The 23,420-nt window shown below is 38.2% G+C and overlaps 1 protein-coding gene, 1 long non-coding RNA gene and 1 pseudogene across 2 annotated transcripts in view; 1 reads left to right on the top strand and 2 right to left on the bottom strand.

Moving 5' to 3' along the window:
- LOC122278312 (ankyrin repeat-containing protein ITN1-like) overlaps positions 1–23,420 on the bottom strand; it is a 41,295-nt gene that overhangs the window by 15,103 nt on the left and 2,772 nt on the right. The window lies entirely within an intron of this gene.
- On the bottom strand, positions 15,159–15,517 carry LOC122278472 (annotated as a pseudogene).
- LOC122278314 lies at positions 20,533–22,712 on the top strand. Its single transcript, XR_006229324.1, has 2 exons — positions 20,533–21,504; positions 22,509–22,712. It is a non-coding gene; the product is annotated as an uncharacterized LOC122278314 (long non-coding RNA).

The raw sequence follows: 23,420 nt of genomic DNA, 5'->3' as shown, positions 1-23,420 counted from the left end.
GACATTACTAAGAGTGGGGCAGCGCTTGGCACCCATCATACGCATCCATCAAACCGAATTTGAAATAGACGGAACCATGCATACCCAAACAAATACTTCAAGTTTATGAAAAAAGAATTTACCTTGTATCTAAAGCAATGGTGAGAAATAGAGGGAAAGTCCAAAAGAAATATATTTGGAGTACAAGGAAATCTTGGAGAAAAATAATGCAGCTTTACATCAGAAGAGTTCTTAATGGGGAGGGTCTAAAAATGTTCTTATGCGATCAGTTCTGGGTACAAGTAAATTTTTGCCTACTACAAAGTTACCTTATCAAAGGTACATGAAGGCGAAATGCAAGAAAGAAGAAAGAAAGAGCTATGCTATTTTTACAATGATAAGTGGTGTCAAGGCCATTGATGTGTGAAACCAGGAATGTATTTGATGGAGGGCATGCAGATTTTTATAAGTTCTAATACTGAAGTGGTAATGGATACGGAGCCAGTATTTGATAATGCCCTCAATGTGGTTGGAAAATGTGGAAACGTTACCTCCATTTCATTGTAAGCCATTGTTGCGACTCCGAACCCTAAGACAATGAGGGTTGTGGGTGATATTAATAAGAAAAAGGTTGTCATTCTGATTCACAGTGGTATTACTCAATATTTTGAAGATACTGCAGTGGTAGCTCTATATAATATGGCTTTGTAGATGGACCACCCTATTTAGGTGAGGGTAGCTAATGTGATCTATTGAGTAGTAAGGGCAAGTCTACATTTGTTGGGGCACACATGCAAGGCTCTATATTTACAGTTGATTTTTTCACATTGAATTAGGGAAGTTGTGATGTAATTCATGGAGTAGAGTGACTTTCGTCATTAGGTCCCTTACTTTGGGACTTTGTAGAATTAAAAACGGAACTTTTCTTATGAACAAAAGTCAGTTTGCCTCAAGGGTCTCATTTCCACTACCACTGAATTAGTTGATGATATAGAGATTTGAAGAATTTCCAAAGTGGGATCTAAAGGGTTGTAGTTGCAACTATTGTCTTCTACAAATAATTGATTAGGGCCTATTAAAAGCTCTGAAGTTTCATAGTTATTATAGAAATATAGTAAGGTTTTTGATGAGCCTAATGGTTTGCCAACCCAAAAATCTCAAGATCACGAGATATTTATTTAGGAGTCTTTCCTAGTTAGTGTCAGGCCTTATAGGTATCCCTATTATTAGAAAGTAGAAATTGAGAAGATTGTCGCTGAGTTGTTGAAATCTAGTGTAATTAGCCCTGGCCAAACCCAAGTTCCTTCTCCAATTTTGTTAGTATAGAAGTCAAATAAATCATGGAGAATGTGTATTGATTATAGGGTGTTGAATTAGACTACTATTAAAGATAAGTATCCCATACCTATCGTGGATGAGTTGCTAGATGAGTTGTTTTGCTAAATTAGATTTGACACCAGGTTATCTTCAAATCTGTTCAAGAACTAATAACATATATAAAACATCCTCCAAACTAATGAGTGGCATTATGTGTTCCTTTTCATGCCATTTTGACTCACTAATGCACCCTTAAGATTTCAAGCCCTCATGAAAGATGTGCTCAAGCCATTTTGGAGCATGTTTGTAATACTATTTTTCACTGTTATACATGTTTATATCCAGGATCTAAAATCTTATCTACAACAGCTTGTTTATGTTTTCAAGACATTGGAGAAAAATCAGTTGTCTACAAAGAAATCAAAGTGTCATTTTACATGTGTTGAGATCTAGTACTTGGGACACTTGATTTCTAGGCATGGGGTGAGAGTTGATCCAAAGAATCTTGATTCCATGATAAACTGGCTAGTTCCTAAAAATGTTAACACTTTAAAAAGGTTTTTTAGGGATGACAGGTTATTATAGGAAGTTTATTAGAGGCCATGGTCAGATAGTTGCTCCCTTGACAAATTTATTAAAAAGGGATGCATTTCAATGGTCCTCATAAGTTATAGATTCATTTGAGCAATTGAAACAAGCTGTGACTAATGTTCCTATGTTATCGTTCCAAACTTCACACAGAAATTTGTTATATAATGTGATGTTTGTGGCTTTGGGGTGGGTGTTGTTTTGATTCAAAATAAGAAACTAATAGCCTTTCCCAGTCAACCTCTTACGTGTAAAAGCTTATTGTTATCCACTTACGGAAAAGAATTATTGATCATGATGATAGTTATGAAAAAGTGTAGACCTTAACTACTCAAGAGTGCATTTGTCATTAGAACTTATCACAACAATTTAACATGTCTGTTAGAGCAAAAGATTGGGTTAACAGCTTAGCAGAAGTGGATCTTGAAGCTATTGAGGAATGAATTATCGAGTATAAAAAAGGTGAAGAGAACATAGTGGTTGATATCTTATCAAGAAGGAATATTTCAAATGATTCTGTGCTACTCACGGCTATATCATTTCCAACCGCAATTTGGTTGGAAAAATTGAACAAGGGTTATCTTGAAGATTAGTTAGCACAATGGCAAGCAATTTAGTTTGTAGCAAACTGGCTTATCTTTCACATCTTTCTTACTCTTAAACATGGTCTTTTGTTTAGGAGGTGAAGAATATATGTTCTAGATTGCCTTAACTAAAAAGTCAAAATTTTGCATCATATCCATGCTAATCCATCTATAGGTCACTTTGGAATACATAAATCATTACAGCGGGCTAGAAGTGACTTTTATTACCAGGATTAAAAAGGGAGGTGAAGCAATATATTAGAGAATGTGAGACCTATCAGAGGAATAAGGTGGAGAATGTATACCATGAGGGCTACTACAGCCCTCACTTTGCCTCAACAGATTTGGACAAATTTATTTATGGACTTTGTAGATGGATTGCCTATTTGAAAAGTCTACCAGTTGTCATGGTGGTATGTGTTAGATTGTCGAAATACTTTCACTTTATGCCATTGTAACACCCCTTTACAACTACAAAGGTAGCATCTTTATTGGCAAAGTGGTGGTACAATAACACTTTTCACACTTTCTGTAATACCCCATATTCGCGTGTATTTTTATTGAAAGATTATTTTATTAATTGTAGTTTTGGCTCTCTTGTTTTAAATTTAATGTATTCTTTGTTGGAATTATTTTATGATTTTTGAGTTGTACAATTTATTTTAATATGTTTTCTTGTTATTAATTATTGTTTTGCATTTAAATGACTCTAGTTAAATATTCTATTGTTGGGCATTAAATATTTTAATTTATTAATGTTGAGTTGTAGTGGTTTTTAATTGTCTTTTATTTATTTTATTGTGCATTTTTATTTCTTAGATCCTTATTTCTGATTGGGCTCTTTCTATTGTTTATTTCCCTTCATTTTTGGGCCCACCCCATTCAATTCTAGGCCCAACCCATTACTCTTGAAACCCAACCCTTTAATTTAACTTAAACGGCATCATTTTTGGCCGTGTGCCCTTAAGGCTTCTTCTCTTTTCTTCTCCCCTGTTTCCTGTGCCATCCACTTCCTTTCTCTTCTACATTTTAGTTCTTCTTTCCTTGCAACCGAACGACTCATTCTTCCTCTCTTGTGCCGCCTTTCCTTCCACCATCTTCTTTGGGTTAGCTTGCATTTATTCTATCTTGCATTTGTTTCTTTTTTTTTTTCCTTTTTTTGGCTGTAAAATGAAGCCCCTCTCTTCTCCTTTGCTGCATTTTTATTTCATGGGTTTCTCTCCATTGTTGCAAGTTTGGCCAAAGCTTTTGTGCGCCTATTCCCTCTTCTTCATTTCTTATGTATTTCTTGTTATTGTGGTGTAGAAACCCTTGCTTTTCTCTTATTTTCCCCCTTGAATCACTACCAGTTTTGGCCCCCGATTTTTTGCTCTGTTTTGCCTCCAAACGTGAAGCTTGAAGCTCCATTTTCCTCTTTTCTTTCCCAAGTATTTTGTGTGCTAGATTGTGGGGAAACTCTTGCATATTTTTGGGTGTTTTGGCCTCAAAATCGAACCTTATTTTAGCTCCTTTTTCAGTGCCCTGTTTAGCCCAAACTATGATCTTCACTTTGCATTTTTCTTTGTTATTTTCCTATGCCGTGAACCTTATCTTCCAACCACAACATTTTGATTTTATCCTAGTAAATCAATCCTTTGTTTCCCAAAAATATTACTCCAAGTCCCCTTGTTTTCGAAACCCATTTTAGTCCCAAAAATTATAATTTTTGGCTGTTTATTTTGAAGGTAGTTTTTGGGAGTTAAATCGAGAGCGCGATCTTTTTGAAATATTGCCTTTAAAGCGCTGTAAGTTTTTTTTCAAAGAACTTTTGAGATTTAATTATATTTTTACGCTAACACTTATTTTACTGTGAGTTGGTTGGTTGTACCAGACTGAGTTTGAGGAGTTGGGGGTCAAATGGATTGGAGGACAGAGTTATTTGTATGATTGGTTGATGTTGGAATTTGTTGGTTGTTGGATATTTGTTTCGTGTTATACATTATATAATTGCACGCATGTTCATGTGTTGGAAATGAAAACTGGGTTTTCGCATAAGTGCATACAAGTTCATGTGGATATTTGAAACTAGGGTTCACGTGTTAAAAGTATTTTTGGGTGCCTGTGTATCACGACCCAAAGTCGAGACGAGAGATTATCTCGGTGGAGCTCCTTTGGTCACTCATGAGCGGAATATACTGAGTGACGTCTCCTAGGTTGTTGCTGGGCGACAACAGGCTCGGATGATACAGTAACGCTATTGTACCGATTTTGTGGCCCCTCTATTAGCAGGGGCTAGACAATGCTTAGTCATAGTTGTAATATCCACTCCTTCCTTCTTCTTCTTTACGTATGAGCCTCATTCTAAGTGTCAAGCTTCGATCTACATGCTAAGTCTCGATCTATGTGTCGAACTTCTGTCTACGTGTTGAGCCTCACTCTACATGCTGAGATTCGATCTACGTGCTGAGCCTTATCCTAAGTGCTGTACCTCGATGGCATGTTCCAAAAGTAATCTAGCGGATTTCAAAGTAAGATAGCTATTTTAAAGCTTACGGATATTTTAAATATTTTGGAAATATCTATAGAAGATATTTCCAGTATTATTAGATAAGCTTGTTTTTTAAAGTAACACAATTATAATATTTTAATGAGCTCTAAAAATATTATAATTGTGGATAATTACTTATATTGAATATTTTAGTTGTTTTAAAATATTAAGAGGCTTAACTTAAGTTGAAAACTCTTATTTAATTTAAATGATTTTATCGTTTTTGAGTAATTAACGATACTTTATCATTTTAAATAATGATGAAGAAATATTATTTTATAAAATAATCTTCTATCTTAATTCCTCTCAATATTTTATCTATGTGTTTTATTTTAAATAAAACACTTAAGTGTTTTCAAATCAGTGTTTAAACTCATCGTTAGATCATTTTGAGAATCCTGAAGCATAGGACTGAGATTAAATACCCAGACCCTACCCTTTTCCCTTCACTTTTTCCTTTCTCATTTTCTTCTTCTCTCTCCTCTCTTTCTTTTTCATGGCTGACGTGCATTACGTCTTCTACACCGCGCGGGTTGCACCTCCAGCCTAGCCACCTCCGACCATCGATGGTCTCACCTCCAGCCACCGATCACTTCCCACATGCCGGCCAATACTTCCTCCCATCGGCCAAGCCATACTCTCTCTCTCTCTCCTCCCACAGCTCCACCAGTCGAAATGGGTAAGAATACATTCTCCACCTCTAGTCAGTAAATGACCACTACCCTCCGGCCATCATTCCCTCCTACCGACGAGCCCCCACGTGCCCTCCTTCTCCCTCCATGGCACCACTCTCAAAATGGGTTTTACACCATTTTCTCCTCTTTGAGCCACCATACACTGCCAAAACAACCACCAAGCACCACCAATGGATTCACCACATCATGGGCTTCCTCATCATGTCTTTCTTTTCCTCAACTCTCTCTTTTTCTCTGATGGGTCTCCATAGCTAGAGTTTCAGTTGCACCACCGTGCGCCGCCGTACACGGCTACCCATGATGTTTCACCGCCACCACTTTGTTCCTCTCATCACCATGACTTTCTCCAAAAAATTTCATGCCCAACAGAGCTTTGTACAGCTCTCACTCCCCCTCAGTCTCCAAGGCCGTGTTTCACTTCATGAGGCCGATCCACAGCCGTGAGCCACTGTATGGCCACCACCTCGCCACCACAGCTTCACTACATCTTCCTCTACCTTTCCCTAGCTTTCTAAGAAGTTCTATGGCCTTCATCCATCTCAAGCAACCTCCCACCTTTTCAGATTTACTGTTCACGACGTGATGCCGCTGTGCTCCGCCACCTTTGACCACCGCGAGGCCATCATGAGCCTTTCCAAGGCCACACCTAGCTATTCTCAGCCCAAACTGCCACTTTATGTGGTGGACAGCCACCGTACGCGATGTTATCGCCACATAGGGTCCTCCGATGCTTGATCGTGATGAGCAGCGAGCGACGCATGGGCTATCCCATCGATGGTATAACCCTCTATCCTTTGTTAATTATATTTATAGTAGTTGATTAGTTGAATTGTACACTGTGTAGTTAGTATTTGTGGAGTTCGCTGTGTAATTGTGAAGTGAAGTGTAGTTGTGAAGTATTGGGCTTCAATGTGTAGTATTGTGGACTGTGCTATGAAGTATGGGTGCGAGATGGACGCCGTGGTTGTAATACGGTGTGAAGTGTGAAGAGAGTACGCGTGGAGCATACTCTGTGTAGTGGAGTGACGCGCCGTGTGATGTGCGCTGTAGTGATGTGTGGCGTATAAGGAAGGGAGTGCACATGGAGCATACTCCATGTTGTATGGCGATGTACTGTTTGGTGTGCATCGTGTTAATAAGTGTCGTAGCGAAATACTCCATGTCACTTAGCGATGCACCATGAGACGTGTATCATAGTGATGTTTGTCATAGTGTGGATGAAAGACAGTTCACGTGAGTGTACTCTATGATAGGTCGTGATACACCGGATGGTGTGTCACGACTCACGAAGGGTTGGATGGCATAGCAGAGAAGTGTGGAGTGAATGGTGCAGCGTCGGGAAACTGTGTAATAGTGTCCCAAAGCAATGGTGATGTGGCTGTAGTCCGAGGTAACGGGTGTTGCCTTGAGGCTAACTTGTGGTTGAAGGTATGTGTGAAGCGGTGAAAAAGGTATCAAAGAGTGCAGTGGAAGCACAATGGACGTCTTGCTATTATTTGGGAATTTGTCTCAAGCTGCATAATGTGACAGACGCGCATTTCTGGATGCAGTCCTATTATCAAGTGGCGGGAACTGTGTAACAGTGTCCTGAAGTATTGGTGATGTGGCCCGTAGTCCGGGGTGACGGGTGTCACTTTGTGGTTGACTATGGTTAAGAGTATATGGAAGTGGTGGAAAAGTATCAGAGCGTGTGGTGGAAGCATGATGGGTATTGTGACGTGACTTGGGATTAGTCTCGAACTACGTGACGTGACAGAGGTGCATTTGTGGATGCAATCCTCTCCTATCAAGTGTTGGGATGAACTTGTAAAGGGTCGAGAAGTAAGAAGAGTCCTATAGACCGGGTCTGAGCAAATTGGTATTGGAGTATGAGCTTGTTTATACAAGCGGGCGTCCATTGGAGCTATAAGTTACTCTTAAGTGATAGAAGGGGATGAGATACAGGTGTCTCTGACGAGACATGTGTACTAGACAGGTTTACCATATACAATGGGTAAGCTGTCCTCAGCATGGTTATATGGTGTTGTAGCCCCAGAGTTGGCTTGAATTCATGTAGCCTAAGTGGATGGGAATAAAGATTTCATATGGGCTAGGATACGTGAAGGTAGTAATGGGAAAGTTGTCTAAGGTTGGGACACATGACTCTGTCGGTTAGAATCATGCGCCGGATTGTGAAAATAGAAGGATGAGACGGAGGTCTTAGTGTCTTAACCCTAAGGTGAATCACAGAGGTTCACTTTAAGGAATAGGACCCAAAAGGTTTTAGCATAGTAAATGAAACGTAAGAGTCCGGGGATGGACGGAGAGTGTTCCAAGTGAGGCATAGTTCTATTTTTAGAATAGTTACTTATGCATTAGATAGATGATAACGTAAGGTTATGTGTATGCATGTAGGTGGCCATCTGACACGCACAAGAATGGACTGCATGGAATGAGTATGGCATGAAATCCAAGTAAGTATTACATTCATACTCTTTTAGAGTTTTCTATATACAAACGAAGAAGAGGACGAAAGCTTTTCTCAAAAAAAAAAAAAAGAGGAAAACAAAACATTTTCTCCATGAATACACGTTTTACTAAAGAAGAAAAGAACAAAAGGTAAGTTTTCAAATATAAGTACATAGTAACCTTCCTTGGCAGTCCCTTTTTACGCACCCAAAGTATGTACGTTTATGCATGTGAATGGATGCTATAAGTAGTACGTATTATATGTATGTTCACGAAAAGAACAAAACGAAGCTTTAAAAGACGTAAGAACCGTTAAGGAATGTAAGTACTGAAACTGAAAAGAAAAGAAAGAAAACAAATTTGTTTTAAATAACTCTCTCTCCTAAAAATGACTCTTTCCAAATAACGTTTCTTATGATAAAAGAAAGAAAACCATTTTCTCTTAAAGAAACTTATTTTAAAGCGACTTTTATAAAAATAAAGGAGAGAAAACCCTTTTTATTAATTAAAACTTTTATGAATTGTAAGAACCGAAGAACCGTAAGAACTGTAAGAAACTTAAGAACTGTAAGAACTGAAATGAGAGAATGGACTGTAAAGGAAAGGAAAGAATTGTAAAGGAATGTATGATGTATGAAAATATGTAAAGGCCACATGGACTGGAATGGAAATGGTACCAAATGAATAGACTGGACAGGCAGATTACAATGCCAGGTAAGTAGTACTGGTAGTGCACCCAATGCTGCACCGTGACAGAATGGATTTCTAGCCCGTGGCCACGGGCAGAATTAGGTCCAAAAGATTGCTAACCCCAGCACACGGGGCGTTGTGCTATGGCCAATGAAAGTGAAAAGAATGAATGATGCATATTAAGAATGTATACATATATGTACGTATGGACTAAATGCATGAACGTAAGTAAGAAAGATGAACGCATGAATGTATGTATGCAGGAATGTATGTAAAAAGATAAATGCATGAAAAGACTCTTCAAGAAATGAAGGCAGCGATGCATGGGGAACTGTTTTAAAGAAGAAAGCATGTTTTAAAGAAAAACCTCACCTCGCAACATTTTAAAACGAAAAGAAAGACATATGCATGCTATGTAAGATATGTATGTATGGAATGATAAATGCATAATTGAAAATCTATTTTATTATATTTTAACTGTATGAAGTAATGCTTACGAGTCATTGACTCATTTTAGTTTTTATGTGTGCCCTCCCAGACACAAGATGAGCATGACAGATCAGGATGGGCACAACCTAAGGGGAAGAGCACGAAGGCCTAGGCATGATATTTTATACTAGAAACTTTAATTATGAAATCTAATGTTTTTCGCTGAAATCTTTAATTAAGAAAAAACTGAATTTTATTTATGACATGGAGTCTTTTGTGTCCTGGCATGAATGGAAATTTTTTTTTAAAAGAATCGTAATTCCCATCGATTTTTATTAAAATCAATATGAAAAGGACCCACCATAAGGATGGGCGTTACAATAGTACACACAGGGCGCGGACCTGAGATCGCTCATTACGAAATCACATGCGTGGTCGTTACCTGCGCTGTGGTGATGAGAGCTAGAGTGAGTGGATGATCCCTAAGGGAGATCATGGTGCATACGGTAAAATTAGATAATTGGTCTTGATAATTGGATAATGGGTCATTTTCTGGAAAAATAATGAGTTTTTGTTGAAGGAAATGCAAACCATTTTTGGGAAAAATTGTGGATTTTCTATATGGGCCATTTTCTGGGAAAATGATGAGATTTGATTAATGGAAATATGTGTGCCATTTTTTGGAAAATGGTGGATTTTATGTTGGGGCGGATATGTTTTTAATAGATGGGATATATTTTGGGCCAAAATGAGATTTTTGCGTACGTTGGAAAGTATTCATTTTCGGAAAAAATGATTTTTGGGTCTCATGCATAATCCATCATATGCATGCATGTTTGTTAGTTGCATCTATATATTTTATCTTATGATTTGTTTGAATTATTACTTACTTGCAATACCATTCCATGGTACTATAGATTTTGATGCAGGTGATGAGGAAGCTGAGCCTGAGGAGGCGACTCCGCCGGAGAAGTGATTTGGTGCCATTTGCTTGTATATTGGGATTTGTTATCGAGCTTTTGAATTATGTATTTTGGCTTATATTATGCTTTGCTGGTTAACTGTAATATTTTGATACGCTTGTGTTTAAGCGAATTTGTATTTAAACAATTATGGTACTTAGTGGACTGACTTTAATACATTTTTGCATCTACACACACTTGGCACTTATCAATGAGTTGCATGACCTGTGTTGTCATCATTCTAATCCCTCAATTCCCGTGTTTTCATATGTGGGAGTTGGGGGCGTCATAGCTGGTATCAAAGTTGTTTGGCTCTGGGTAAAACACATGTCTCGTTGGTGCAGTCCCAGAAAATTTTAAAGTTGTAATTGGAAATTATTTTTATTTAATTTGATTTTATTCAAGTAGAATTTATGTTATTTTATTTATGGAACCTATTTTATTTGGTTTTATTTTACCTTGTTTTGTTTTGCCCGGAGTTTAATTGGGGTTAAAGGTTATGCTATGGCAGGAAGATGGTAAGACCGAGAAGGCTGTCCCATGAGCCTGAGAATGATTTGCCACAAGGCAATGGGAACTATACCATGGCTAGGGCATTAAAACAAATGATGAAATTCCTTCAACAAAATTTTTGGTTGCCGTAAGGAGATCAGAACAGAACTATGCAAGTCGGATGCACCTACGAGTGCTTTTTAGCATATAGGACTTCTTTTTTCAATAGTGAAGAGGATCCAGTTTGGGTTGGAAGGTGGATTCAAGATTTAGAGAGGACGTTTGAAGTTTGTGGATGCACTGAGGCTCAACAAGTGCTATATGCGAGTTATCTGCTGCAAGGTGATGCGGCTAATTGGTGGAAAACCAAGAGGGAACTTCAAGTGATGGAGTTTGGATCTTTTGCTGCTATGTCTTGGCAACGTTTCAAGAAAGAATTTGATGACTGTTTCTTTCCCCTTTTTGTGAGGTGAAAAAGGGTGTGAGAATTTAATAGTCTGGTCCAAGGAATTATGACTGTTGAATAATATGCCCGGATATTTATGGAGCTCGAGCGATTTGCTACTCACCTCATTGCCACGGAAGAGATGCAGGCTGAGCATTTCCAGGAGGGTCTGGGACATGATATACACAGATAGGTAGCTTGTCATTAGATTATAAATTTTTAGAGGTTAGTTGATATGGCCACCATTGCCGTGAGAATAGTTTTGTGGTAGGCTACCCTCCGGGTCAGAAGAGGCAGAGTTTTGCTAGTTAAGGGAATAGTTCTAGTTTGCCTCAAAAGTTTGTACAGAAGATTGATGCCCAATCACAGTTAGCCTCTGATAGACGTGTGGGAGACCAAACTCTAGTTTGCAGTAGGTGTAACAGAGCCCACGGTGCTGAGTGCCCACAAAGTGGGACTCGGTGTTTCAATGATGGCCAGCAGGGAGACTTTGCTTGTGAGTGTCCTAACCTAGTTCAAGGAAGCCGTGGAGGTTGACGTGGTGGAAGGAATAATCAAAGGCAAGTTGTGCAAGCCTAAGTTTATGTTGTTACTCTTGGAGAAGTTGATGACAAGGCACCAAAGACGTAGGATGCTGAGGTGATTACAAGTAGAGTTCATTTGTATGTTTTTTATATTTGATTCTGGGGCATCTCAGTATTTTGTGTCAACCACTTTTGCACGATTGTGTAATCTAGTCATAGAGCCCTTATTATCTTTGGTGGTGACTCTCATTAATGGTGACATTGTGTTCTGCTCTAAAGTCGCATTAGGCTATCCTTTGGATTTTGGTAGGATGACTCTTGAGGCATATTTAATTGTGTTCAAGTTGCTAGTGTTCGATATTATCCTTGGAATGGACTAGTTGTATCAATATTTTGCCAATATCAATTGTTGGAGTTAAGTAAGTAGCTTTCAAATCCCAGAAGGAGATTATTTGGAATTTGTGGGAAGTAGGTTGAAGGAGAGGTAAGCAATTATATATGCAATTCAAGGAAAGAGTGATATAGTTTGTGGAGCGGATGCCTTTTTGGTTCAAGTGTGTTTACGCCATTTGAGAAGAAGTCTCTAGTGGATATCCCAATTGTGGAAGAATTTCCATATGTGTTTATGGATGATTTGCCAGGGTTGCCTCCAGTTCGCGAGTTGGAGTTCACCATTGATTTGGAACCTGGAGTGGCTCCTGTGCACAAGGCTCCTTACCGTATGGCACTGGCTGAGTTGAAAGAGTTGGAGAACTTGATAAGGTGACTATCAAGAATAAGTACCCTCTCCCTCAGATCAATGACTTGTTTGATCAGTTTCAAGGAGCAACTGTTTTCTCAAAAGATTGACTTGAGATCGGGGTATTACCAATTAAGGATAAGAGATAAGGATGTACTCAAGACTACCTTTAGGTTGAGGTATGGCATTATGAGTTTAAAGTTATGCCTTTTGGGTTGGCTAATGCCCTTGCAGCTTTTATGGATTCGATAAATTGGGTATTCCAACCTTACTTGGATTCTTTTATGGTGGTTTTCATCAATGATATTTTGATTTATTCTCGAGATTTGGAAGAACATGCTTATCATCTTCATCTGGTGCTTGGGAAGTTAAGAGAACACCAGTTGTATGCAAAGTTTAGTGAGTGTAAATTTTGGTTGGAAGAAGTCAGGTTTCTTGGACATGTAATTTTCCAAGATGGTGTGACCTTAGATCATAGCAAGGTGGAAGCTGTTTTGACATGGTTGTGTCCTTCAATGGTGCGTGAGATTAGAGTTTCTTGGGACTTAACGGTATTATCGGAGATTTGTGGAAGAATTTTCTTGGTTGTCCATACCTCTCACTGCTTTGACTATGAAGAATACTGAGTTTGTTTGGTCAGAAAAGTGCTAGAGAAGTTTCCAAGAGTTGAAGAAGAGACTGACAGCAGCGCCTGTGTTGGCACTTTCTAAATTGCACAAGCCGTTTGTGGTTTTTAGCGATGCATCCAAGTTTGGATTAGGATTCATTCTTATGCAAGAGGGACTAGTTGTTGCTTATGTATCTTGTCAGTTGAAAGATCATGAGAAGAATTATCCCACACATGATTTGGAATTGGTAGCGGTAGTGTTTGCTCTTAAGGTCTGGCAACATTATTTGTATGGAGAAGTTTGTGAAGTCTACACTGATCACAAGAGTTTGAAACATCTATTTTCTCAGAAGAACCTCAATATGAGACAGAGGTGATGGTTAGTGCAAGATCAAGTATCATCTAGGGAAAGCGAATCTAGTTGCAGATGCGTTGAGTCGGAAGTCTCATTTGGTGGATGAGGCTGAGGCATTAGGGTTGGACTCACTTTGTAATACCCAAGTCTTACTACTTAGGTCCTTACATCATTTCATTTTCTATTAATTCTTTAATTTAAATTTTTTAAGATAAAGATTTTTTTTATAAGTAAATAAATTATATTATCAAAAGAATAGGCAATTGCTCGATACAAAGTATAGTTTCCATCGCTACGTTTGGACTATGGACATCAGAAAATCATGTAGCTCTAAGCCATTAAAATCAACCGCTATGGTCCAAATACATAGAGTTCTAAAAAAGAAAACTTTCAATTCCTCCATCGATCTCTCTTTGTCTTCGAAGGTCCTTGCATTACGTTCTTGCCATAAACACCACATGATCCATATGGGTATCATCTTCCACACCTCTTTTATCTGTTGGTTGCCTCTCATATTTGTCCAAATAGCCACTACTCCTGCCACCTTCTTAGGCATAACCTAAGCCAAGTCGATTCTGCCCAGCACCTCATTCCATAACCCTCTTGCTATCTCGCAATGTATTAAGAGATGGTCCACCGATTCACCCCATTTCCTACACATACAACACCAATTTAAGATGATCAACCTACGCTTCCTCAAATTATCAGTAGTAAGAATCTTGCCTAGGGATGCTATCCACAAAAAGAACGCAGCTTTGGGAGGTGCCTTATGTCTCCATAACTTTCTCCAAGGGAACTGGGCAGGTGTCTCTTGAATAAGAGACTTATAAAAAGAGTGCACCGAAAAAATGCCTTTAGCTATAGGTATCCACCATAGACTATCCTGTGAAATACTCGCTTCACTTGAATACAGAAGGCTGTAAAAAGCTTCAAAACTGCTCACCTCCCAATCTTATGCCGCCCTACTAAAGTTGATGTTCCATTGGATTTGCTCCCCAGATCTTACCCTTACTTCTGCTACTAAAGCTTCAGTATCTCTTGCTACTCTAAATAGTGCGGGGAAAGATTCCTTTAGAGCAACATGGTCACACCATGTGTCATACCAGAACTTTATGCAATCTCCTTCTCCTAGACGAAATCGAGTATGGTGTGAGAACACCTCCCACCCTCTTCTTATATGTTTCCACAAACCCACTCCATTTGCTCCTCTCACTTCTTTTGTGCACCAACCCCCCCATAATTCCCCATATTTGCTCTCTATTACCGTCTTCCAAAGGAATTCAAGTTCCTTATGATACCTCCACAATCATTTACCTAGCGACGCTCGATTGAAGGTTTTCATATTTCTAATACTCAAACCCCCGTTCGAGATAGGGCTTCATACATTTTCCGATGAAATTTGTGTTCCTTTCCCAATCCACCCCACAAGAAATCCCTTTGAAGTTTCTCCAATCGGATTGCCACCTTTGCTGGAATAGGAAACAATGACAAAAAATAGGTAGGTAGATTCGATAGAGTACTCTTAATCAGTGTAATCCTTCCGCCTTTTGACAAGTACAATCTCTTCCAACCGGCTAGACGACTTTCCACTTTCTCTATAACTGAATCCCATATTGGAGCCACTCTCAAAACTGCCCCCAACAGAAGCCCCAATTATGTCATAGGTAACACCGCGATCGTGCATCCCAAAATACTAGCCAACTATCCGATACGCCGAACTCCTCCAATGGGTATCATCTCTGATTTTTGCAAGTTAACCTTCAGTCCGGAAGTTGCTTCAAAGCAAAGGAGAAGGGCCTTCAGGACCCTTCCCTTTCCCAACCTTCTTGGGCAGAAGAGTCTGGTGAAGATTAGGCAGGATGCCTCCATTAGCAATGGTAACAGAGCCCAAAAGCTTGCTCAGCTCCTCATCGTTTCTCACTGCAAGTTGGATGTGCCTCGGCACAATTATGTTCTTCCGGGAGCTTCGACACCGACACACTCAGCATACTTGCTAGCCTTGAGAAATCTAGCGATTCTCCCCACCGGGAACTGAAGTCCAGCCTTCTGTGACCTAGACACCAACTTCGAGGCCTTTGGTTTGCCCCTCCCACCCTTGGTCGACCCACCTCCGCCACCTCCACCCGTCGAACTCATCTCTACGCTAATTAATTTAACTCCAAATGGACCTCACGAACTGGAGAAAAGTGGTGCCAAAATAGCTCCCAAACCCTACCACTTCCGCCAAATTTTTCCTGTGTGATGTGAGACTTTTAAGATAAAGATTGTTTTTATTATCTTATCATCTTACTATTTTATTTTAAGATGGTTGTGTTTTATTTTTATGTGGATTATTAAAATAATTAAGTACATGATTTTAAGGCCTTATAGTATTTTCTCTTAAAGCCCCCCAAATTTTTATTATTTATGAAAGAGTCCAAATGATTCCCACCATTGGATTTGGTAGGTAAAGTAATTATCTTCCTACAATTAATCCTAGTCATCCATTTCCTTAAGATTTCAACGTAAGGTTTGACCAAGACTTGGCCTTTTTCCCTCCCCCTTTCCGTCGGTTACTTTAAGCAAAGACGAATAAATCTTCTTCCTTCCTCCAAGTCTACACCTAAAGCAATCAAAGAAGGGAAAAAGATAAAAGACAAATCCTTCAAGTCTTCTCCTTATCCATTGGTCATCCTTACAAGCTTGTGAGATAAGCTTTGACCAAGTGACATAAATCCTTATCTCCTTGTTGAACCCGTTAGTCTACCTCCCAAGCTTGTAAGACAAGCTTTGACCAAAAGGCAATTAAGCCTTTATCCCTTGAACCCGTCAGTCTACACCCATGAAATGAAGAACAAGTTTTCTTCACCTCCCTTTCCATGCTAGCCAATGCCACTTTCCCTCTTTTCTTCTCCTCTTCAAGAAATCAAGTTTCCCTCTTTTCTCCTCCACTTTACCTCTTGAAAGAAGCTAGGAGCTTAAGGTAAATATCCTAATTTAACTCTTTTGATTTTGATGTATTTTAGAAGCCAACTAAATTGTTTAGCTTATGTGTTGATGTATTTAAATTCTTATATTGCAAATAAACATGTATGCTTTGTTTTTGGCCCAAACCGAAATTTATTTAGGGAATTTACTATGTACTTCTCCTATATTTAAAAATGGTATTTTTAATAACTAACTTGATTAGTCATAATTGATGTTAGTTGATCTTTTGATATATATATATATGTTGATGCCATGTGTACTATGTTGAGACTTATTTAGAGATTTGCTTGGGTTTTATAAGTTATACCTTGCTTTTAAAATGTATAAAATGGGTAAAGCATAAGCTCGAGTGTTTAAAGGTTTTACAATTTGTTTAATGGGTAATTTTGCTATACTTTATGCTATGTTTAATTCTAATGGGAGATGTTATCTAAACTATTAGATATTGCTTGTGCAATTAGAGTATAACATGCTCTACTATTAATTATGTTACTCTTGTAAAGGTTAGATGAGAGGTTAGTTAACTAAGATAATGTTAAGGGTAGAAAGGATGTTAGATTGCAATATTATAGCTTTCTGGTTTAAAGAGAGGCTTAAAGGATATTAGATGAGTATCAACACATTTATTATTTATTAGAATAGCACTTATATTGACGATTGAAAGTATCGAGGAGCATAGAGGTAAGTAGGTATGACTATGCTCCTACGCCAAGCTCTCTTGTGAAAGAATATCTCTCTATCTCTTTTCAAACGTTCCTCTAATTAAAGAGTAAATGAACTTATATTATGTACAAGCCTTCCTTGGTAGCCCCTGTTAAGCACCCTATCGATTATAATTATGTGTAGGTGTATATGGTAATGCACGCACATAGATGTTAAGTCATGAGATTTTCATACATGCTCTCTCAAAGTATTAACATCTTATTTATACGTAACATGACATGAAATGCTATTTTTCAAAAATAAATGCATATTCATTGGACTAAGAAAAGATAATGAAAATGTTTAACCGCAAAGAAAGAAAAGAAATGAAAAGAATGTTAAGGTATGAAATTACATAACTGCATGACGTTTTTCTATGAATGAACTATTAAATAAAAATGACTAAATGAAAGAAGGAAGGACTGAAAGGAAATGAATGTTTTAATGTATGAAATTACGTAATAGCCATGCCTAATAAATGAATGATTGTACCAAAGGATTAGGCAGATTGCAATGCCAGGTAAGTACTACTGGTGGTGCACCCAGTGCTACACCCTGATGGAAAGGGATTCCTAACCCGCGACCATGGGCAGAATTAGGTCCAAAAGATAGCTAACCCTAACACACGGGGCCTAAAAGTGTGTACCGGCCAAATGAAAGTGAAAGATGAAAGTATAGGTATGCATGAAAATATGATGTAAATGTATGCATGAAAGTATGATGTAAATGCATGCATAAAAGTATGATTTAAACGTATGCATGAAAGTATGAAGCAAGTGTGTGCATGAAAGCATGACTAAACTCTTAACTATTTATGCATGGAAGTATTTTTTTAATGTTATGCATAAAAGTATTGTTTAAATGTTTATGCATAAAAGTATTGTTTAAACATTTATGCATGTAAGTATTGTTTAAATATTATGCATGAAAGTATTGTTTAAATGTTTATGTTTGCATGTTTTCAAAAGAAAAAGAATAGATGATTAGTACGTTAACGGCATGGTGTAATGCTTACTGAGTATTAGACTCACTTTGTGTTTATGTTTTACATGTCTAGGTAATGATGAAAAGGCTGGAGAGTAGGGCACTACTGTAGAGGGAGAGGTAGACGTTTAGTGTATTCCCTGTTGGTTCGACCTTACATGAATGATGGGTTATGTTTATGGAAGTTATGTTTTTATGTTGGGTTGAGTCCCTTGTCGAGACGTTTTGTCGGATTTGACTTTAAACCATGTATCTTTTCGTATGGTATAACCGTTATGGTAGGGTGATAGTAAACCCTTATACATTGACATAGTGCCTTATTGTATGTATGGTAGGGATGGAGTCCCTTCTTAACTAGAATAGTTATGTTTTTATGAACATATGATGGACTCTAAGAGTCTCTTATGGATGAATGTTGAATAGAATGTCCATCAGGTGTTCCTTTATTAAATTAGAAATTTAAAGTACATGTGTGACATGTTCGTGTTGATCGCATATTCCTAGAAGAACCAATTTAAAAAGAGAGGGAAAGAAAAGAAGGAAATAAGGACATGTATGTACGTAACGATTCCACCCTTCCCAGGGCGGGGTTGTTACACACTTTTTTGTGGGATGAGAAGGCTTCTTATTGAGAGCTCACAGCAAGAAGTGTTATCTTCAGTTCTTGATGTTTGAGTGATTGATTTTGAGGAATTAAAGACTCTAGAGAAAGGACCTGAAGTTTTTAGATATCACGAAGAGTGTCAGGAAATCTAAAGGACCTTCATACTACAGTTTGGATAAGGATGATACTCTTCGGTTTCATAATTGTAGAGTAATTCCTCAAGATTCAGAATTTAAGAAATGAATTTTGGTAGAAGCTCATACGGCTCCTTATTCAGTTCATCTTGGAAGCACAAAGATGTATCGAGACTAAAAGAGAAATTACTGATGGGAAGGGATGAAAAAGGATATCGCCATGTTCATTGAGAGATGTGACACGTGCCATCAAGTTAAAGCTGAGCATCAAAGACCTACTGGTGTACTTCAACCTCTCCTTACTCCTGAGTGGAAGTGGGATGACATTGCTATGGATTTTGTAGTGCGCTTACCAAGGATTCCTAGTGGAAAGAACTTGATTTGGATGGCTGTTGATCAGTTGACTAAGAGTGCCCATTTCTTGCCTATCAATAATACCGACTCTTTGGGAAAGTTGACTCGGTTTATGTTAAAGAGATAGTGTGGTTGCACGGGATACCCAAGAGTATTCTGTCGGACCGGGACCTACGGTTCATGTCTCATTTTTGGAAGAGTTTGCAGGCAGCTTTAGGTACAAAATTGAAGTTTAGTACTGTGTATCACTCGCAAACCAATGGTTAGTCGGAGCGCCTATTCAGACTCTTGAGGATATGTTACGAGCTTGTGTTATGGAATTCCAAGGAAGTTGGGAAAATCATCTGCCACTTATAGAATTTGCTTACAACAATAGTTTCCATGCATCCATTCAGATGGCACCATATGAAGCTCTTTATGGGAGGAAGTGCAGATCACTGTTGTGTTGGGATAAAGTTGGCGAGAGTAAGTTAATTGGGCCCAAGATAATCCAAGAAATTCAAAGTCAAGTTTGGATTATAAGGGATAAAATGGTGGCAGCGTAGAGTCGTCAGAAAAGTTATGCGAACATGAGGAGAAGAGACTTATATTTTAAGGAAGGTGATTTGATTTATCTCAAAGTCTCTCTCATGAAAGATGTTAAGCATTTTGGTAAGAAAGAAAAACTTAGTCCAAGGTATGTTAGCCCTTTTTCAAATTTTGGAGAAGGTAGGGCCCATTGCTTATAGAGTTGCATTGCCAGATTATTTTGGAGAAATTCATGATGTATTCCATGTATCATCGTTCAAGAAGAGCTTTGGACAGCAAGTGCAGTGTTTTGTCAACCCAGACGCATTCAGCTATAGCCAGGTGTTACTTATGAAGTTGCCCGACGCAAATTGTGGATTGGAAAGAGCAAAGATTGAGACCCAACTCAATACCTTTGGTAAAAGTGGCATGGGGAGATCCATTAGCTCAAGATTTCTATTTGGAGTTAGCAGCGGACATGAGGGAACAGTATCCGTATTTGTTTGAGTGATTGGCGGCATGTTTTCCAAGCCTGCTCTTAGTCGAATCTTACAACTTGCTTTAGCATTAATGTTTGACCTTGCAAATTTCGAGAACGAAATTTTATTTAAGGGAGGGAGGATGTAATACCCTGTATTTACATGTATTTTTATTCAAAGATTATTTTATTTATTGTAGTTTATGGCTCTCTTGTTTTAAATTTAATGTGTTATTTGTTGGATTTATTTTATGATTTTTAAGTTGTGCAATTTATTTTAATATGCTTTCTTGTTATTAATTATTGTTTTGCATTTAAATGACTCTAGTTAAATATTCTATTGTTGGGCATTAAATATTTTAATTTATTAATATTGAGTTGTAGACAGTTTTAATTGTCTTTTATTTATTCTATTGTGCCTTTTTATTTCTTAGATCCTTATATTTCGGACTGGGCTCTTTTTATTGTATATTTCCCTTCATTTTTGGGCCCAAGCCCATTCAATTCCGGGCCCAGCTCGTTACTCTTGAAACCCAGCCCCTTAATTTACCTTAAACAACATCGTTTTTGGTCGTGTGCCCTTAGGGCTTCTTCTCTTTTCTTCTCCCCTGTTTCTTGCAATGTCCACTTCCTTTCTCTTCTTCTTCATTTTTGTTCTTCTTTCCCTGTAGCCAAACGACTCCTTCTTCCTCTCTTGTGCCGCCGTTCCTTCCACCTTCTTCTTTGCATTAGCTTGCATTTATTTTATCTTGCATTTGTTTCTTATTTTTGCTGTAAAACGAAACCTCTCTCTTCTCTTTTGTTGCATTTTTATTTCATGGGTTTCTCACCATTGTTGCAGGTTTGGCCAAAGCTTTTGTGCACCTCTTTCCTCTTCTTCTTTTCTTATGTATTTCTTGTTATTGTGGTGTAGAAACCCTTGCTTTTCTCTTATTTTTCCCCTTGAATCGTGACCTATTTTGGCCCCTTATTTTGTGCTCTGTTTTGCCTCCAAACGCGAAGCTTGATGCTCCATTTTCCTCTTTTCTTTCTCTAGTATTTTAATGTGCTAGATTTTGGGGAAAACCTTGCATATTTTTGGGTGTTTTGGCCTCAAAACCGAGCCTTTTTTTAGCTCCATTTTTAGTGCCCTGTTTAGCCCAATCCGTGAGCTTCACTTTGGGTTTTTCTTGGTTATTTTCCTCTGCCATGAACCTTGTCTTCCAGTCACAACATTCTGATTTTATCCTAGTAAATCAGTCCTTTGTTACCCAAAAATATTACTCCAAATCCCCTTGTTTTCGAAACCTATTTTAGTCTCCAAAACGATAATTTTTGGTGGTTTATTTTCGAGATAGTTTTTGGGAGTTAAATCGGGTGCGTGATCTTTCATAAATATTGGCTTTAAAGCGCTGTAAGTATTTTTCCAAAAAAACTGTTGAGATTTAATTATATTTTTGCACTAACACTTATTTTACTGTGAGTTGGTTGGTTGTGCCAGACTTAGTCTGAGGAGTCGGGGGTCGGATGGATTGGAGGACAGAGTTATTTGTATGATTGGTTGATGTTGGGATTTATTTGTTTTGTGTCATAGATTGCATAAGTGCATGCATGTTCATGTGTTGGAAATGAAAACAGGGTTTTAGCATAAGTGCATACATGTTCATGTGGATATTTGAAACTGGGTTTTCAAGTATTAAAAGGATTTTTGGGTGCGTGTGTATCACAACTCCAAGCCAAGATGGGTCATTATCTCAGTGGAGCTCCTCTAGTCACTCGGGAGCGAAATAAATTGAGTAACATTCCTTGGGTTGTCATTGGGCGTGATTAGGCTCGAATGATACAGTAATGCTATCATGCCAACTTTGTGGCCCCTATGCTAGCAGAGGCTAGAGGATGCTTGATCATGGTACGCGCTAGGCGTGGAGCTGGGTATCGCTCGTTACTAAGTCACATGTGTGGTCGTTACCTGCGGATAATCCCTAGGGGAGCTTATGGTCCATATGGTAAAATTCGACAATTGGATAATGGGCCATTTTCTAAAAGAAAATGGCGAGTTTTGGTTAAAGGACATGGACCAATTTTGGAAAAAATTGTAGATTTTCTATATGGGTCATTTTCTGAAAAAATTGTGAGATTTGATTAGTGGAAATGTGTGGGATATTTTCTAGGAAAATGGTGGATTTTATGTTGGGTCATTTTCAAATGGCGGATATGTTTTTAATGGACTATATATGTTTTGGGCAAAAATGAGATTTTGGCGTGAGTTGGAAAATATTCATTTTCAGGAAAAATGATTTTTGGGTCTCATGCATAATTCATCATATGCATGCATGTTTGTTAGTTGTATCTATATATTTTATCTCATGAGTTGTTTGGATTATCACTTACCTACGGTACCATTCGGTGGTATTGTAGATTTTGATGCAGATGATGAGGAGACTGAGATTGAGGAGATGGCTCTGCTGGAGGTATGATTTGGTGCCATTTGCTTGTATATTGGGAATTGTTATCCCGCTTTTGAATTATGTCTTTTGGCTTATATTATGCTTTGCTGATTAACTGTAGTATTTTGGTACGCTTGTGTTTAAGCAAATTTGCATTAAACAATTTTGGTACTTAGTGGATTGACTTTAATTATCTGTTGCGTTGTTTTTTTTGTTTTTTTATACACTTTCACATGTACACACACTTGGCACTCATTGATGGGATGCGTGACCCATGTTGTCATCATCCCGACGTCTCGATTCTAGTGTTTCTGTATGTTGGAGTTGGGGGTGTCACACTTCCACCAGGTTGCCTCCCTCTGAGGTAGTGTATGGTAGACCTCCTATGAGGGAACAAAATTATATCTTGGGGTTGACTTCTAATCAGGCAGTGAAGGAGTTGTTGAAGACCGGGGGATCAAATTTTGACTATCCTAAATTAGAATCTGCTTGTAGATCAAGATATAATGAAATCTCAGTTTGATAAGAAGATGACTGATAGGGACTTTTTAGTGAGGGATTAAGTGTATATTAGGCTTTAGCCAACAGAAAACACTCCTTGGTTGGTAGGCAAAATTTTTTACTTTTTGCAAGGTTCTTTGGGCCTTTCCAAATTACACAAACTTGGTCAAATTACTTATAGACTTGATCTTCCTCAGCATACCTCAATCCATCCTATATTTCATGTTTCTTGTGTAAAGATGAAAATGAGTCAGCAAATTTCACCTCTTTCTACACTACCATCAGTTGATCTGCGAGGGGAGTTGACACTAGAACTGGAATGCATTCTAGAAAGTAGAAGCAAGGAAGTTAACAATAGAGCTGTTGTGGAAGTTTTAGTGCA

The sequence above is a fragment of the Carya illinoinensis genome, chromosome 10, assembly GCF_018687715.1.
Source record: "Carya illinoinensis cultivar Pawnee chromosome 10, C.illinoinensisPawnee_v1, whole genome shotgun sequence".
NCBI classification, from domain to species: Eukaryota; Viridiplantae; Streptophyta; class Magnoliopsida; order Fagales; family Juglandaceae; genus Carya; species Carya illinoinensis.
Note: the sequence above shows the minus strand (reverse complement) of the source record. Positions and strands in the feature narration are given on the sequence as shown.